The 17,487-nt window shown below is 41.7% G+C and overlaps 1 protein-coding gene across 1 annotated transcript in view; it reads right to left on the reverse strand.

Annotated features, from left to right (window-relative positions):
* FRYL (FRY like transcription coactivator) overlaps window positions 1–13,359 on the reverse strand; it is a 165,378-nt gene extending 152,019 nt beyond the window's left edge. Inside the window, exons 1-2 of the mRNA XM_027636270.1 lie at window positions 13,174–13,359; window positions 143–350 (exon numbers count right to left, since the gene is read on the reverse strand). The gene's annotated coding sequence lies outside the window, so the exon portion shown is untranslated. The remainder of the gene's footprint in view (window positions 1–142; window positions 351–13,173) is intronic.
* Window positions 13,360–17,487: the final 4,128 nt, after the last annotated feature.

Raw genomic sequence — 17,487 nt, forward strand, 5'->3', positions numbered from 1 at the left:
CAGTCTTCTATTCAGGTAATCGATATCTGAAGTAGTAGTTCAAAGTGTGTTAACAGTGCAATCTAGATAACAAAGACCTAAGTAAAAACGGAAAAAGGTACATGAAAATCTATTTATGACAGTATTGTGGAAAAGATCTTACCACTTAGAAGCCATTGTTAACCACTGAGGAGAGCTGTTCGCATATCACACTTAGGATGGATCCATCAAGACATTTTCCCCGAGTCCAATGGGCGCTTAGAGATGTGATAGCAGACAAATAGATGTAAACAGCTACAAGTTGGCTGGTATGTAGGCAAATACTGGAGAAAGGTCTCCAAACACAGTACAAACAAATGAAGTACAGAACTCTGAAAAGGAAGTGAAAAAAACCAGTCAAACCTTAGATATTTACTCCATAGAGAAGTCAACATTTTCCAAATGCTTTAGAATTCTGAATTTTTCATTGAAAACTTATAAGCAATAAAAATCTGTTACATGTGTCTTCAGAATTGCTGTTCTGCTCAGAAGCTAATGATTCTTAATGATTTCTTCCCCATAAAAGAAAAATTAAAATTGACATCAAAATAACACTTTCCCACACTCAGCATATTCTGTGTGTCCATTATTTATTTTCATTTTAGTTGCACTTTAATTACATTTTTATTAATCATATTTATAATCACTCTCAGATGCAAGTCATCCTTAATCATTTTTTTTATATTAGTCCTTTTACTTAGTTCTTTTGCGATTTTTCTTGGTTTGTACTTTTTTTTTTCCTCTGCTCAGTTAGCACAAGGATGTGGTTAGAAAAAGAAACAAATAATATTTCAGCTGTGTCTCCCTAACAAAGCCTTGAGAACTTTTGGAGATTCCTTCACAACAGAAGTATGTATGCAACTGACATACTTGCCACAACTTGCCTAAGCAGCAGTCTGGTTTTGCTCTCCTATAGCGCTAAACTATAGCAAAAGCACTTTAGTATTTTTAATTCCACCCTGAAGGCAGATCAAGCACTTTTCACTACTCAAGTTTAAACGTGCAGCAGTAATCCACCACATCAGATCAGCTAGTTTATATGGGGAAATTTTTTTTCTTCTTTTTAAAATTCATAGCCTGAACAATTCCTGGTATGTAAAAAAAGCCTGGTACATCCAACACGACTTTATCAGTGCTCTGATGCAATACAAATGTACTAGTTTCCTTTAAGGATGTGTGAACCATTCAATCATCACCAATTCTTTTATGTACAATTTGTTCTACTTCTTAATTAGTGTTTCCAAAAATACAAAAGAGAGACCCACATAAGTGCAATCTAAAAGTAAAAAGCCACATCCTGAAGATTTTAAGATATGAAAGAAAGCTTAAAAGTGGGACTTCTGAGACAAGCAAGGAAATTATATAAACTTTTGCAAATAGAATGCAAGCTGATGTTTATATATAAATTGGGAACATGTTACAAAATTCTTTGAAAAAGCAAGTCAAGTGTTTTAAAGATTTGACCAGTTACAAATGGAAGTGTTTAAAGGCAGATAAAATTCTGACTCTGAATTTTAACTGTTAAATTTCATAACTCTTTCATAAAAATATCAACTGTTTTCTGCAGTTTGTGCAATTGACAGTGCAGTGCATCAAATGAGCATCGTTTTTACCTCTTCGGACAATTAGGGCAAGTCAATATTGCTTTCTGAGCAGCAGAAACATATGGCCTTTCATACTACCTACATCAGTAAATTGTACTGTTCGCTTTTTTCTCTTCTTTTTGCCCTTTTTTAGAAAAGGTAAGCAGTAGTTTAAACCAATTCGTGCCAAACCTTACATCCACCCCAGTTCAAAAGTGTGTGTCAGTTGTCCTTTTAACTCCTCCCCCCAAGTACACTCACTGTGAATAGCACTTCAACAAAATCAAACCCATGACATATTACCCTCCATAAAACTGAAAGAATACCCAAAGAGAAATCCACCCCGGAGTATGCTGACATTTTAGCTCACTATCTCAAGCAAAACATACATTCATAGATACATAATCCATTCAGTTTACAGGCTTCCCTGCTTGCTGCAGTCCACATACAACCACATCTTCCTTCTTCACCCCATCAGACTGAATCTCCCCCTTCCCATCCCAACACACCACCCAACAACCCAGCTGTTTAATGGAGGACACAAAGTTAAGCTGAAAACTGACTTGGCTGTCCAAGCTTCAGGGAGATCCTGTCACTTCAGCTGGCAGGGTGTTTGGAAAGACCCCAGAGGGTGGGACGTACATGAAAACCCACTCGAAGCGTTTAAGAGTTTTGGTGGTACATAATGAGCAATAATGAATTTTAAAATGCAGCTGCTGTCCAGAACTTCAAGTACAACTAGAGTTGTATTTGAATACAACCTGAGGAATCCCACTGAATCAATCTTATAAGATTAACTCTGACTTCTGGAAAAGTAAGGTATCAGTAAAGGCAGCAATAAGGTCAAAAGTCTCCAACAGCCGCAAGTGAAGCTTACAGTAAATTACAGCGTTTTGCTGGTTCACTGGGCTTCATTTCCTAGCTGCAGCTGACAAGAAGTTAAAATGTAACTATACCTTATCAGGTTTGAAGTCAAAGGTATCACAAAGGTGGAGGTTTGGTTTTTGGGGTTCCCCCCACGAAAGACTTATGAAAATTTAAGAGGCAGAACATGAAAAAAAAACAAACATAAAGTTAGAAGTAAAAGAGGTCTGCCACCATAAGGTTCAAAAAATAGTTCAAAAAATACTGTTGCTACGTCTAAGTTTTCATACCTGAAAAAAAGAAGTAATCAGAACTCCTCTAACATCCTGAATTGGAAAACACAACTAAAAATCCAAACAACCTCAAACCTGATAAAGTAACAGCATATGTACCTTTTACTACATGAACTTTTTTGAGGGGGTGTTTAAAAGAGCATTTTTATCTCAATTACATTCAAGTTGATGTATTATATTCACAGAGTGGATGCTATAATGCTGCCTACTATGCAAGACTGAACCTAACTTTACTTTTTGAGCAGCAATTAGATGCTCCAGTTCAGCACATTTTATGCCATTGGTAAGCATAGGAGAGGTGGTACAGCAGATCATTTCCAGAAACTTCAGGGATGGGGATTAAAACTAATGCTGCAGGAAATCAAAGTGTAAGCACCTGCATTTAAGATATGTACAACACACTAAATTAGGGCCTTTTTCATAATTATTGACCCAAAAGACTTAATAAGATGATACTTCAAAAGAAAGAAAAATCCTAATAGTCTTAGCTGACTGCTAGAAGTGGTGTTTCCATGCTACCTACCTCACAAAATTGGATTTCATAAGAATAAAATGGGGAATGAAGCTTTCCAGGTTGCTGATACCCAAATCTGCCCCCTTTCCTTACTGAAGCTTGGTACACTGTGCCTCAACAAGAAGATTTTTAGTAACGATTTGGTTCTTTTGCTTCAGTAACAGTATTAGGTATATTAATAATATAACAATAATCAGCACCACAAACTAAATATGGTACATTAGGAACTGAGTGTTACTAAATGCTGTCAAGAACACAGTAGTCATGCACTATTTTCCCAGTTTCACCAACCATCTCGTTACTGAAACACAGCCTTTTGCACTCCACTGTCCACACAACTAGTGAGGCTGGGTGGCTGCTGATCAATTAAATACGGGGAACCACAAAAATCGTAAACACAAGGGTCACTAATGCAAAAAGCAAGTCTTAGCAGGGCTTGTGCAGGAAGGACTTCATTAAACACAAATATTGCAACTGGAAGATGCATAGATCATGAGCATTAAATTGATGTGGGTTCAGTTTTTACATAACTGATATGGAAATGAGTTAACTCACAAGGCAAATCAAGATCACCTAAAAGGATTCATGGGAAAAGAAAAAACAACTGCATATCTCTGTCATGCCAAAACCTTGGAATACAAGCCAACCACCTGCATGTGAGAACTACATTTGTTTCACTGGTTCAACATTTTCTCCTCCCAAGAATTACAAAAAGCTCTCCATTTACAAACTAACAAAGTTCAATTGAAAAGACTCCCATTTGTAGTGGAGAAGGACATGCAAGGTAAAATTCAGAGGAGGGCTTGGCACCAAACATATAGTAATTTGACCAAGATAACTCAAACTTAAAAATGGGTTATTTGAATTCTCTTTTCCTTAGTTAGCATGAAGAGGGACTAAGAAAAGTAAGTGAATCCCAAATCATGTACACTGGACCAGGGCCACAAAACCTGCTTGTTCTTTAAATCTTTACTACAAGGTTTTATCTTTTAAAATCTCATTTCAGAGTACTAGAAATATACTCAAAATTCAAACTGTGTTTTTACCAGAGCAGAGTGGGTATTTCCATCTAGGCCTAAGACCTTTTCAGTTTCTCAAATTAGTCTCTTGAGAAAAATTGCCTTTACTAATGCCACAGGACAAGGAATCCACTGCCTTTAGAAACCAGTGATGCAATTACACCTTTCCTCAATGCTAATGCCCTCGGATCACTCCTTTACCTCTGCTATTTTCTGACTGTTGATTCAGAATGTTTCCTCAGCTGTAGTACAGAACCAATTATTCTGGGCCCCTCAAAAAGTGACCCTAGCTATTTTGTATTACACCAACTATAAACTGGGACTACTAATATGAGAGAAAGTATTTCTGTGCTGCTTTTCAAGAAACTGCAAAATAGGAGTGTCCAATCTGCAAGTAATCTGCAGAGAACCAAGAAACTACAGCTCTCTCCTGTTAGCAGAGGTTGTAAGCAATCCAGATGTTCGAGCTACCTGAAAGAGATGTTGCTTCTACCAGGAAAACAGCTGAAACTAAGTCTGTGTAGTATTTAAAAATTTGTGCTGGTACACAAGTATTTCCAAGGGAAAAAATGAAAATAAGACTTCAGCTTGCCTAATCTTATGTCTCCTAGACATTTATCATCACCTGTGCCTTCTTATTTCATATGCATTAGGAAGGGAAAACAGCAGACCTTAATCAAGAGCAACAACCATCACCTTCCTCAGATGCACTGCTGCCTGCAACAGTAAAACACAACAGTGCTTCTAGGGGGTTTTCATTGATCTGAACAGCATCATTCATCATATCTACCTTAACAAAATTTCAGCAACAAAAAAATGAGAACTTCCATGAGTGAGCAGGGTATGCAAGAAACCCCAAACTCTGACCTCTGCACCACCACCACCACCATAGCAAAAACTGAGAAAATGCAAAAAATGCCAAATGGCTTTAGAAACTTAAACTCATTTTTTCCCCTTTTACAAAATAAATTGCAAGCACAGCTAAACTAAAAATCAACCTACAAGCATGAAACCAAAATGAAACATCCTTTGTTATTCCATCAGTTTTTGGAGAACAGCATCTAGCAGGGTTCAAGCACTTGAAACTACTGAATGAAAAATAACCAACAGCTCATGTACAACTTTTCCTCCCCAACAGACTGTTAAAGCTCAAAATACATTCTCTTTCTTTAAAAGTGCCAAAAACTATAAAACACTGACAGTTCTGTTACTGTGTCTGTACAAAGAAAAAGAAAAATGTGGCAAAATTCTTCTTAGCTATTATATAACATTAGGAGGAATCAACATGAACTTTATGCACATTCAGTACCACAGTCTACATGGATTAAATAAATAAACATTACCTCCCCTCTCCCCCAACCCCCAAAAAAGCCACACCACTTTACTCCCTTGAACAAAGCAGGAAGCTGTTTTCCCCACTTCCTCCCCTCAAAGCATCTTCAATAGAGGTTAAACTCAGGTCCCATATATAAAACACTAGTACTTCTTCAAACATGCTGACCAGACAACGATGAAGTATAACATTGATAATGTATAATATAGCAAGTATAACATCAGTTAGCAGATTTCTTACCTACTCAAGCAGTTCCAGAAAAACATATTTAAAGTGATATATCCCAATCTAGTGCAATAATCTCTGGCTTCTGGAAACAGAATACAAATGCTATATAAAAGACAGTAATGCCAACTGCTTTTTAAATACAACAATCAGAACGGGGACAGACTTTGTTGTACTTGCAGACCGTCTCTACCCATTCTTTTTTCTTAAACTGTTTAACCTGAAGAGTTCATAGCATCTGTATTTACACAGGCTGAGATATTAACTTGCTGCTTTACTTTCACAGAAGTTCAGATGAGGCCAGTGCATTCTCCAGCATAACAATAAAATAAACAGAAAAGTAGTTGAAACATTATTCTTGTTTCTAGACACAAAACATTATGAAAGCCCTAGTGTTTTCTCTCTCCTATGCATTCTACTCTTCCATAACAATTACAAAGTAGTTTTCAAAGTATCATCTGCTAAATTCAGAATTACTTGTGTCCCTAACATATGCCAATTCTTAAACTTGGAACACTTGCATCATTTACCTGGAGTCACACAGATCTTATACCTTTAAACTATATTATGTAAGTTACATGTAAGAGTTCTATATACTAGATAAGGTTTGAAGGGAGCATGCAATAAAAGCTACTTTAAAATTATGGAGACTAGGAAATACTTGAAAACAATAATTTATCCTTAATTTAAAAACACAAGACAAGAGAACAACACTTGCACTACAGCATAACATGGAACTCACTAAGCAGTATCTTCTTTAGATATCCTCCCAGGAGACAGAAGGTTGGGCTTCAAATTGGATTGAATCAGTCGCACACAATTTACCTCAATTCCACAAAAATACAAGTATAATCTGTGCCTAACTGATAGTTTGTTTACAGATTCTGAATAACAGACTATAATATCAAAGCCTGATCATGACATTCAAGAACAAGTGTTCTTAAATGTTTTTAAATAAGGTTCATTTTTCCCTAATACAGCAAATGCCCAAAAATATACAAAAGTCTTGAAGAAATATGTAGGTAAAAACTCTCAAATTCCTGCCTCAAAAGCTTGTTCTATTTATTCTGGGCTTCTATTTACCTAACTTTCTGTTCCCATGCTTGCTATCTACCACTTCTAACCAGCTATTCTATAGGGATTCACCTATCAATTTTGCAAGTAGGTACATGTAAATATATAAATACACACACACACACGTATCAACTCCATCTGAAGAAATATCTCTCATCCTCCAATTTTATAGGCAATATCTACCATCAAGTAGTTTCAAATGGGGAGGCAGAGGTGAGGTCTAAACTGAAGGAACTTCGTAATCTCTGTGTCAAGAAACAGAGAAACAGGTTTGCTATATCCAAGTGAAGGTGTCAGGGAGCCCTACATAAACTGCTACTCCTCCCAAGAATAAGTGCAGTCATTCCCAGCTCCTTCTCTTTATAAGCTGATGTGGGGTATCCTCAGGAGTTCCCTGAGTCACTGCCATCACAGGACCAGCAACTACTCATCACTAAATCCCAGGGAGTAAACTGGTCAGTCACAGTGCACAAGGCAGTGATTATTCAGCTTTTTGGACATAGTTTTTTGGATGATATCTACAGAGGTAGAAATCTTAGCATTTTTGCCTACAGCAATCTTTTTATTAACATAATCAGCATTAGTGGTAGATTAGATTAGTTCAATTTAAGATCATGAAAATTCTGTCAATGTCAAAATGTTCAGTTGCCAAAGGCACAACCCTAACAGTTCTTTCTGATTTAGCACAAGAACAGAAGTGGTGTTGATAAGGACTATTCTCATGCAAGACAGATCAAAATGAGTAGGAACACTGCAATCTATCTTCCATGCTAACACCTTTGCAGAGAATCAGCCTTTGTCCAGGTCTACTGATAACTCCAAGTACCCTTAAGGACTAAGGACATGGCATTTACAAAAGAAGATGCTTCTTCATTTTGCAAAACTGGACAACAAAGTCAATCTTTGCAATATCAGCTTCAAATGTGAATTCCTGAGACCTTGTTTTATCATAACATTTTCAAGGCTTATGGTATAAATATTCCTTCACTTTTTTTAATTCATTGCACTTCTTCTATTCTCTTTTAACAGTCTCCCACACTGAATTACTAGAGCCTTATCTTCTGGATCAAGTACAACAAAATTATCTGTATTTGTAGTTTTCACCACTCTCCCCAGTTCTTATTTTATAAACATATCCAACATTATATTCAGTTACTACAAACAAACAAACTTAACTGCATAGGGCTGGCAAAACCTACACAATTGTTGCCTTTGAAACTACTACAAAAAACAAGCAGTAAAAGATCAACAGTATTAAGTTTTCTGTGAAAGGCTAAACAAATGGGGTTGCACGTTGCAAGGCAGGTCTTACCCATAATCTCACAGGGATCTTTTTAGCAAATGCGGGTTTTATTTCTCCTCTTCTCCCTTCCTTATTCACACACTACTGAGGTATCTTTGAGCTCCTTGAATATTTTCTGCACAAGTATGATTAACATCATTTACTGTGACCTGAACTACAGTAGGCCCAAGGACTGCTGGAAACATTGATACTTCCTAATGCTGCATTTAACCTATAGCATCTCTTCCCACTTAATGTAACATACTTGAGCAGTCATATTTTTTGTTATAAGCTGCAGTTTATGAATACACAGAGCAGAGAAACCTTGAGAGGACTAAGGAAAGAAAGCAGGATCCTAAGGTTTACCAGCAAGATATATCTACCAGAGTATTAAAAGACCTTTATAAAATCCCACTGTAACTGTCTCTGGAATACTTCACACAAATCTGGTCAATGCATGCTAAAAAGGATGCATATTTCATATATGAAAGAAGGCAACGATGAGATTTTTGGATGATCAGGTGAACAGGAAATATGTCACCCAAGCAAGAAACAGTCTGGTTTAGCTGGTTTAGCAAAATTATACTACTACTCTCTAGAAACACACTGAAGATAAGGGGAAAAAAAAAAACCCAAACATTAAAAAGAATTGCTACCTAAAATAAAAAATAATGTTGGCAACTGCCACTGACATAAACTGCTTTAGCATACAACCGGAAAATTACAAATACTTAACTTTGAAGTACTCTTCCAACAGCTAGCTGACAAAACACACAAAGCTGGTTTTATTATCATCACCATCTCATGTAACTTCAATTAAAAAAATTTTAAAAAAGAGGGGAGAAAAAGGTCCAACCCAGCAGTCTTCTCCCATTTTCTGAAAAAGAGGGCAAAAGAAGAAAACAGGTCACCACACTAACTCCAAACTGAGCAGCTGCACCACTCAAATGGCATGTCAGTAGTCCCAAGCCTATTGCTACAGACTCTGATGAAAAGTCAGCTCTTTCAGGCTAACCCAGCCCCAGCTCTTGAAACGTAAGGTTCTCTAACACCTGTAGGGACCACCTGCCAAAGCAGCAGCTGGAACAGCAAAAGAAAGGTCCTCCTGTGCGAAGGTCTGTGCCAACTCCACACAGCTCAGCTTTGACTATCGTCACTAGACGCAAGAAGCAATTCACGTTAGAGCTGGTGACAAGGGCAAAAATACCCATAGAATACCCATGCAAAGAACAAACCATGAAACCCCCAAAGCTTACAGCAAAAGCTTCTGGGCACTAGGCCATTGTATCAGACCAAATATTTAGACATTTCAGAGAACCTCAAACTCAACTTCAGAAGTTTGGTTTGGATTTGTTTTTAATATTTGTTCCTCTTCTATTTTTGCATGCAAACATTAGTCACTAGGAAGAACTAGGGATAAACACAAAAATCCCTCAAAACTGAAGCCATGTCAAGAGCAAACACTGTTGTTCAACTAGCTCGAGAGGATTTTTTCCTTTCTGATACCTTCCAGTGACAGTATTAGACACTTGCTATCTGAGACTGTATTTTGTCATTCTTCCTGGGAGGTGTTCATGTCAGAGGGAATTAGGGATTATAATAGATTTGGGGGAGGGGAGGGGAGGAAGGAAGGAAGGAAGGACAACACATGTCTTAGAAGAGACAGAGCTATATGGCAGTACATACATACTTAAGACACTTCACTGTCAAACACTGAAGATAAGTAAGCTAAATACTAGAAAGAACTGCTTTTTTAGTCAATATAAAAGGCAGAAGCAACCCTTTCTGAGTCAGTCTGGCTGTCTATTACTTAAGTTTACCGGGTTTTAGAGCAAGACCAGACAAGAAAATGCTGAATCCTAAAACCTCCTAACATTGCAACACTTCTCCAGTCCACTGTTGTTCCTGGGAGGATTATTACAGATACTGAAGTTGTAAAGGTTCAAAGTTGTTTGGGTGCGAGCATGCAGAAGCAGTACAAAGCAGTAAACAACAGCCAGGCTGTGTGCTAGGCCAGCTGCTCTCCCTCTGAGGGATAAGCTACATTGAATTTCCTACTGGTAAGGCAGGCCAGTGACTACAGATACAGGTCACAAACCCTGAACTATGATCCTCATTTTTGTCACAGTAACTCACATAACCCATAGGTCCTTCCTCTGACATTATGTGCACATGACACTTATAGTTTCTGTTAACCTAAAGCTTAAATATAGACAAAAAGTGCTAAAAGCTCATGGCACTCTAAGACAGAGGGAGCATATCAGACACCCATGTTCTGTATTATGGAAGTCCACTGAAGTGGAAAGTTTGTCTATATGACTCTTAAGGAACTCGGACAAAAAAAAGTAAAACTGTCTTTTGGTCCCTTACACAATAATGAAGGGGTCATCACTAGGCAAGATGATCAAGACAAAGCCCCCTGAAATACAAAGCTAGATATAAAATAAGCAACTCCTGCTTGATGCAGAATGTGTTCTTTTCCAAGTTGTTTTCCTTGATGCATAGCCACTGGAGGGAATTATAATCTTCTTAAGTTCTTAGAAAAAGTAAATACAGACAGCATGTTCTCAATTGTGTTAGCAAAAACTTTCAGCATACCAATTAATTTTATCCCCCCAAATTAGAAAGACAAACATCCACAGTGAAACAAACATGTGAGGACCACTCTTGAGCTCTGCAACCCTCCAACTTCCCTCCTCAAAGGAACCATGCTATTACATGAGAACCAGCTATCACCATGCTTTGGTTCACTTAGGCCAGTCAAACAGAAACAGAATTAGTTTAATATTCCAACTTTACCTTAACTAACCCCACAGAAGAATTAAACAACTTTTCCTTTGAAATGAAGTTCGGCAACAGTTTTCTACAACATCCCAAAGCAACACGCCGCTGTTCTGCTCCAAGGAAACCACTTCCAGAGAAGTCAGCACAGGCTTTAACCAAATCAATTTTGGAATATAAATAAGGAGCCATTCACAGCAGCAGTTTGCCCAGGGAAGTCAGTTGTCTACTGACAACCACCATCAAGCACCACTAAGGACCTCTACAAACCACAGCCAAAGGAAGTTTTTGACACAGAGCATCATTCTCATCTTTAAATATGTGACTTACTAAACCTGCAACACAATTTTTACCGAGGGGTTTGTTTCCTTCCTGCAGTAGTGTCACAAGATAAGAATCAGTGTGTGGTTTCACAGCACTTGGTCAACAATCTTCCACAGAGATTCTGAAGTATTCAGCACATATCCTCAGCATGACAGTAACAACACAGAAGCAAAGCGACTGAAACACCCTACTGAGGAAACAACACACTGAGGAAATACTTAAGAAACTACAGTTAATTTCTCTCTTTATCCAACGCTCAGTCACCAAATCACCTTTTTTATCACAGTACTCTATATGCTTCATATCTCTTGTTCCTGCCAAGAAGTGGGCTCTTCACCTAATGCCTCAGTAACATATAAAAACCTTGCTCTTTCAGGTCTGCATTTACAGGAAAGTGGCTTACCATCCAAAGTCTTTCTCAATCCATGAAGACTGCGCCTGGGAGACAGGCAGTGCACAAAGGACTAAAGAAGAACTTGCTTTCTGATTTAGTATATTTCTTTCCTAACGTTGATTTTAGATTTGTAGTTCTGAAGGAAGTCTAGGTTACATTTTTTGCTACCTGATCTCCAGATTTTCTTACTATTCCTTAAAACTGTACCAGTAAACTGCTTTTGTAACTCACTCAGGATGAGCGGCCACCAAAATATTTGGGGTTTTGTTGAGTTTTGGGGTTTTTTTAATGTTTTCCATCTGATTCCTTAGGATGCTTGACCTAGAGCCACCCTGATTGCCAGCCCAGTGATTTCTAATCAAAACACAAAAATTAACTGCTCACTGAGCAATAAAAATTATCACATTACCAAAATACTAGAAACATACACATGGAAGCAGAGAGGGGAAAACTAATTAAGCCCCTCCAATACTTATAGCCACGTTAGTACCTCCATGTGACGCTTCAAAAACTGTAAAAGCCAACCTTCGTCCTAAGAGCACCTCAGAGCAACTCCTTCAGCGAGGCACTACACACCAAGCGCAGGGCGCACACGCTCTTACTCTGCCGCTCCGAAATCCCAACTTTCACCCAAAGGCGAGGGAGCGGGACAGCTGCGCGGCAGGCGGGAGAGGCAGCCAGGGGCGTCGCTGTCCGCCCGCACCGCCCTTCCCACCCGGAGCCGGGGCACACGTTTCTCCGCCGGAGCCCCCCGGCACCCGCCGGCGGGGCGGGGCCGGGAACAAAGCCCGGCTCCGTGCCACCCTCCCCGCTCCGTCCCGCCATTCCCGGCCGGCCTGGCCCGTTCCCAGCGCTGCCATCCCCCGCGGCGGTGGCTGCCCCGGCGGCTGCGCGGACCCGCTGCCGCGGGGGGCGGCCGGGGCCGGCCGGGCGGGTGCGGACGAGGGGCGGGACGAGCCCGGCGGCGGCCGCCGCTTTCCGCTCGGCCCGCGGGGCCGTGCGAGCGCCGCGCCCATCCCGAGAGCTCCGGGGGCCGCCGGCTGCGAAGGCTGGGCACACACGGGCGGGGCCGCAGCCACGGAGAAAGAGGCGGAAGAGGGCGGGAGAAGACGGGGCGCGGGCCGCGGAGGGGCTGGGGGAGCCTTCGTGTCCCCGGGGCAACAGGGCCAGAGCCCGGCGAGGGGCCGGCCGCCAGGTGCCGACCGCACGCAGCACCGCCGGCCCCTCCTCACCGCCGTCCTGCGCGTCCCTCCGCGCTGGCGGCGGGCAGGGCCGCCCGGCCACACGCTGCCCTCCCTTCCTTCCCCTCCCTCCCTCCCGTCCCCGCCGTAAACAAAGCGGCGCGGGCCGGGGCCGAGCCAGCGCCTGGAGCCGCACAGCACAACCCGCGGGCTCCGTCCCCGTCGGGGCAGAGCACCCCCCTCCTCCCCCCGATCAGCCCCGATCGGGTCCCGGGTCCGCTGCCTCACCTCTCCCGCCGGTGGAAGCTGCCGCAGCCCCGGGCGCCACCCCTCCTCCCCAGCGCGGCTGCGTCTCCCCCCCGCCTTCAGAGCGACCCTGCTGGGAGCCGGTGAGCGACTCGCACCGCCGGCATCCCCCGCCGGCTTTATCCCTCCGCCGCCGCTCCCCTACGGCTCCTCGACGTCCCGGCGCGGCGCTCCCGCCCCCCCCGCCGCCCCATTGGCACGCGCCGCCCCGCCTGAGCCCGCGCTCACTGGGGCAGGCGCGCGGCACTCACGCGGCACCGCCCCCGTGCCCCCGCCCCGTTGGCTCCCGAGAGCCCGGCCCGCCCCCGGACCCGCCCCCGCCCTGCGCTCCGACCAATCGCCAGCCCGCGAGGGGCGAGCCGAGACTCCGATTGGCCGCGCTCGCCCGCTTCCCGTGGCCGCCATAGGCCGAGGCAGCGGCCGGTCCCGCCCCCCGGGAGCGCCCCGAGGCACCGCCCCCCCCGGGCCGCCCCGACGGGTCCGGCACCGGCACCGCGACCTCGCTCGCCCCGGGCAGCGCTCCGGCCCCCCGCTCCGTGCCGCCCGGCTTGCCTGGCAGGAGCGCGGCCCAAAGAAGCCTCCGCGCCCCCGGCGAGAGCAGGACCGGCCGCTGCCGTTAAGAAGGCCGGTATCATCAAGGTAGCCGGGAATAAAACCGCCTTCCAGGCACGCAGCAGCAGCAGCAGCGTGGCTGGGGAACATCAAGGAACTTTCCTGGTACTGAGGCGATGAAGCCCCGCAGGGGTCCCGCCGCGCCGTGCCCGTGCCGTCAGGGCGCTCCTTTTTCCCGTAGGAAGCGGTCGGAAAATCCGCCCTTCCCCCAAGCGAAAAAGGGCAAATACTTGTGTCTCGGCCAGCTCCACAAATGCTCAGATACCGCCTTTTTGCCAGGAATTATTCGCGTTGTTCTACCAATGCGAGCCGCCGGGCTCCCCCGCAGGAGCAGCCCGGCTCCCGGGAAGCCTGCGGGGCAGGGAAGGGAAATCTGTCGCTGCCCCTGAACAGCACATAAAACACTTGGGCTGCTCTGGCCATTGGAACTTCACTTTGATTTCACGCATTTCCCCCAGGCGCCAAGCTGCAAGGTTTATCGCAATGCAAGTGACACTGGCAACAAGGCAAAGTAATAAGATAATTCACAACATCACCCTCAGAAAATTCAGCTGGCACTGGGTGGGACTGGTCAATATTTCACTAATACAACAGGTCTGGTGGCTGGATGTAACAATGTATTTCTAAACAGTCCAAAGATTTGGGAGACAATGTTAATAGAAACAGTACCAACATTAACATTTTAAGTAGTTAAAAAGTAACTATATTTTCTCTTGAATAGCCTCAAAGCTTCCAGGCTTGAAAAAAAAACAAAGGGGAGGAAGAAGGAAAAATAAATACACGTCGAGCATGATAACACAAGATCTGCAGAACAGTAGTAGAAAGACTCCTAAGTCACCATTTTCCCACTGTTAAACATAACCCTGTCTTGCAAGTACCGTATTATAATAAGTATATCTAACAAAACCAGAATTGAGTGAAAAGTATGCTTTTTACAAACAACAAATGCATCAGCACAACAGTTGGTATAGTTTCTGGTAGAAGTTCAAAGTTCTGTTACATGCTTTGTACAATTCTAGGTTTTTTGGAGTAAAAAGTCCCTTCATGCTCAACTACTTATGTCCATGGGCTGCACATCCTTAAGGCAGATATGTACATCAACTTGCAGAAACCACGAGGAAAAGAAAGCAGGAGAGGAAAAAAACAATGATGTACTGGTAGCTGAGAAGAGGTTAACTCTTTCCTGTAGATTTAAGAATTTTGTGGAGTATTTTTTATTGCATTTTAACAGTTGTATCGCAGTCTAAATGCTGGGTGATAGAGCACCTAACAAGAAAGACAGGATTCATTGCTACTGGTGTTGTGCATCATTTCAGATTATGTCACAAGTTGGTACTGATTTTAAAGTTATCCCGAGTTAGGAGCTCAGCCTGATCTTCCCAATAAATGCATATACATCCATGGAATAGAGAGGAGCAGCAGAACCTCACCACCAATGAAAATTAGACCACCGGTATTTAACCCTGAGCACCTGAGCACAGGATGTACAATGACGCTACTTTCAAAACCCAAATTCTCCTGTTACCTGCCTGCTTTACAAAATAGCCCTAAGGACTGGTTAAAATGTAAAGTACTTCACAAAATACATTACAGTATCAGTTAATAGCAATTATTATCTATGTGGGTAAAGTCCTTACTAATTGAGGCTTTGACTATCAGCTCCACAAAGACACCCACTCTTGTTTCTTGCTGATGTGCCATAACGCTTCAGGCAAATAACTGATTCTTTGTTTGCCACCAGCTATAATAGTTACAACAATGCTCTTTTTTTGGTATGAGACGCTGTTATTTTCTCGTTAGGGAGAGAGTGATTTTTCCAACACAGTCCTCTTGACTCTTGACAGCCACTGAAGAACCAGAACCTCTCAGCTGTTACATTTTACTGTATTGTCCAGAGCACCAAGCAAAAAACAACAGCAACAAACAAAACAAACAAACAAAAACAATCAACAAACAAAAAAAGGCAAAAAACCCAAACAAACAAACAAAAAAATCACCATTCCAGCTACATACTTGAGTACATAAACTTGCAGTACTTGTTCTGTGACTTTCCTTACCAGATCAGCTTTTACCCCTACTCTTTTACACATCTACTTGTTTAAGTTATGTCTTATACATTATTGTAAAACTAAACTGATTTGTTAGGCCACTTCTTTGAGTGGATTTATAGAAAGCCTTACACTGTTAACAAGGGCATAATAAAAATTATCAGAAAGATAAGCTTTTAAACCACTTGACAGGCTGCATATAACTCACCTTACTTATTCTTTGAGCTCTGGCTTCAAGAGTTCTAAATATTCACCAGTAACTTTGTTTTGCAAAGTACTGCAATTAGAAAACATGTGACTTTCACACCTTTCAACTTCTTGTTAACATAAGTAATCAGTTCGTTTTAAAAGAATCTTATCCTTTGAAAGTTTTCCTTTTTCCTTCTTTGAGGCATCTCCTTCACAAGAAATAACTTCCAAGTTCTAAATATTAACTATAAAGTTTCTGTATTACAGTATTTTGAATCTCAAATATAGTTTTCATTCTTAGATGATACTAAGTCATAAAAGATAAAAACTTTAAAAACATAGATGAGTTTTAATACTTCTAAAAATAACTTTGACTCCTAAAGCAGTCCAAAAATACATGACTTCATGCTTTCAACAAATTTTCTATCAGTTTTGTAAATCTGGCCTTAAACCTTGCCAGAGAGCAACATTTTATGTTTATTCAGAAGGACTTGGTGATACCATGACCGATTTTAAACTAAAGTTCTCATAGTTGCATGAAAGATGGCATGAGTATAAAGGAAGTCATAGAAGTAGACCAGATGGCAGAAACTGTGTCCTTGTTAACATTTCTATGTATGAACTTCAAAAAAGAGCTTGAGTACAGAGAACAAAGTGCTAAGGATGTGGATATGCTCTATGCTGCATATGGCCCTACAGCTGCAGTTCTAAGAGAACAAATGGATGTGTGTAGCCAGGTGAAACCTTTAAGTATCTCACAAACAGGCTGTACTAGGTAAGATTTTTGAAAGGATGGTAAACTCACCAGTTTGCTGTATGATTGTAATTATGTTTTTCCCATTAGAAGTCTAAGGGACTTGAAGACAGTGAAGTGAGAAAATCGAATGGATAACTATTAATTTTACAATGGAGAAGCAAAACAGCAGCTTGTTATTTTCTTCAGAAGGAGACATTGCCATTTCCTCCCCACTGAAGCTCTATGTTTAGAGGATGTGCAGTTCCTAAACATGCCCTTTAAAAACCCATTGTACTCTTTGCCTAGAATGTACTGAAACATAAGAGGAAAAGCATGAAATAAGTTGCTTATAGTCCCATAAATGAAACAGTAATGAGCTGATGAGGCCAAAATCTTTTGCCTTCCAATTAATAATGCGCATAATGGATGGTCATGTATTGGACAGTGCTTCAATAGTATGGGCCCAGGTGACAAGCAGAGATAAAGACTGCCTGATAACACCTATTACTTCCAATCTCATGCAAATTAGAAATGTATTTATGGTGTGATTAGAGATATGAATTAAGAACCTCACTATCCACAGTTTCTGATTCTATCTACCCAGTTTATTTCATGAATCCAGCCTCACAAACCAATATCCTCTACAGCTTTCATTAGTCCATCTGACCTAGGTTCTTCACATGTTCACAGTGTTACTTTTATAGTTGCATT

Source organism: Corapipo altera, unplaced genomic scaffold (assembly GCF_003945725.1).
Source record: "Corapipo altera isolate COAL_440 unplaced genomic scaffold, ASM394572v1 22b, whole genome shotgun sequence".
Lineage (NCBI taxonomy): Eukaryota > Metazoa > Chordata > Aves > Passeriformes > Pipridae > Corapipo > Corapipo altera.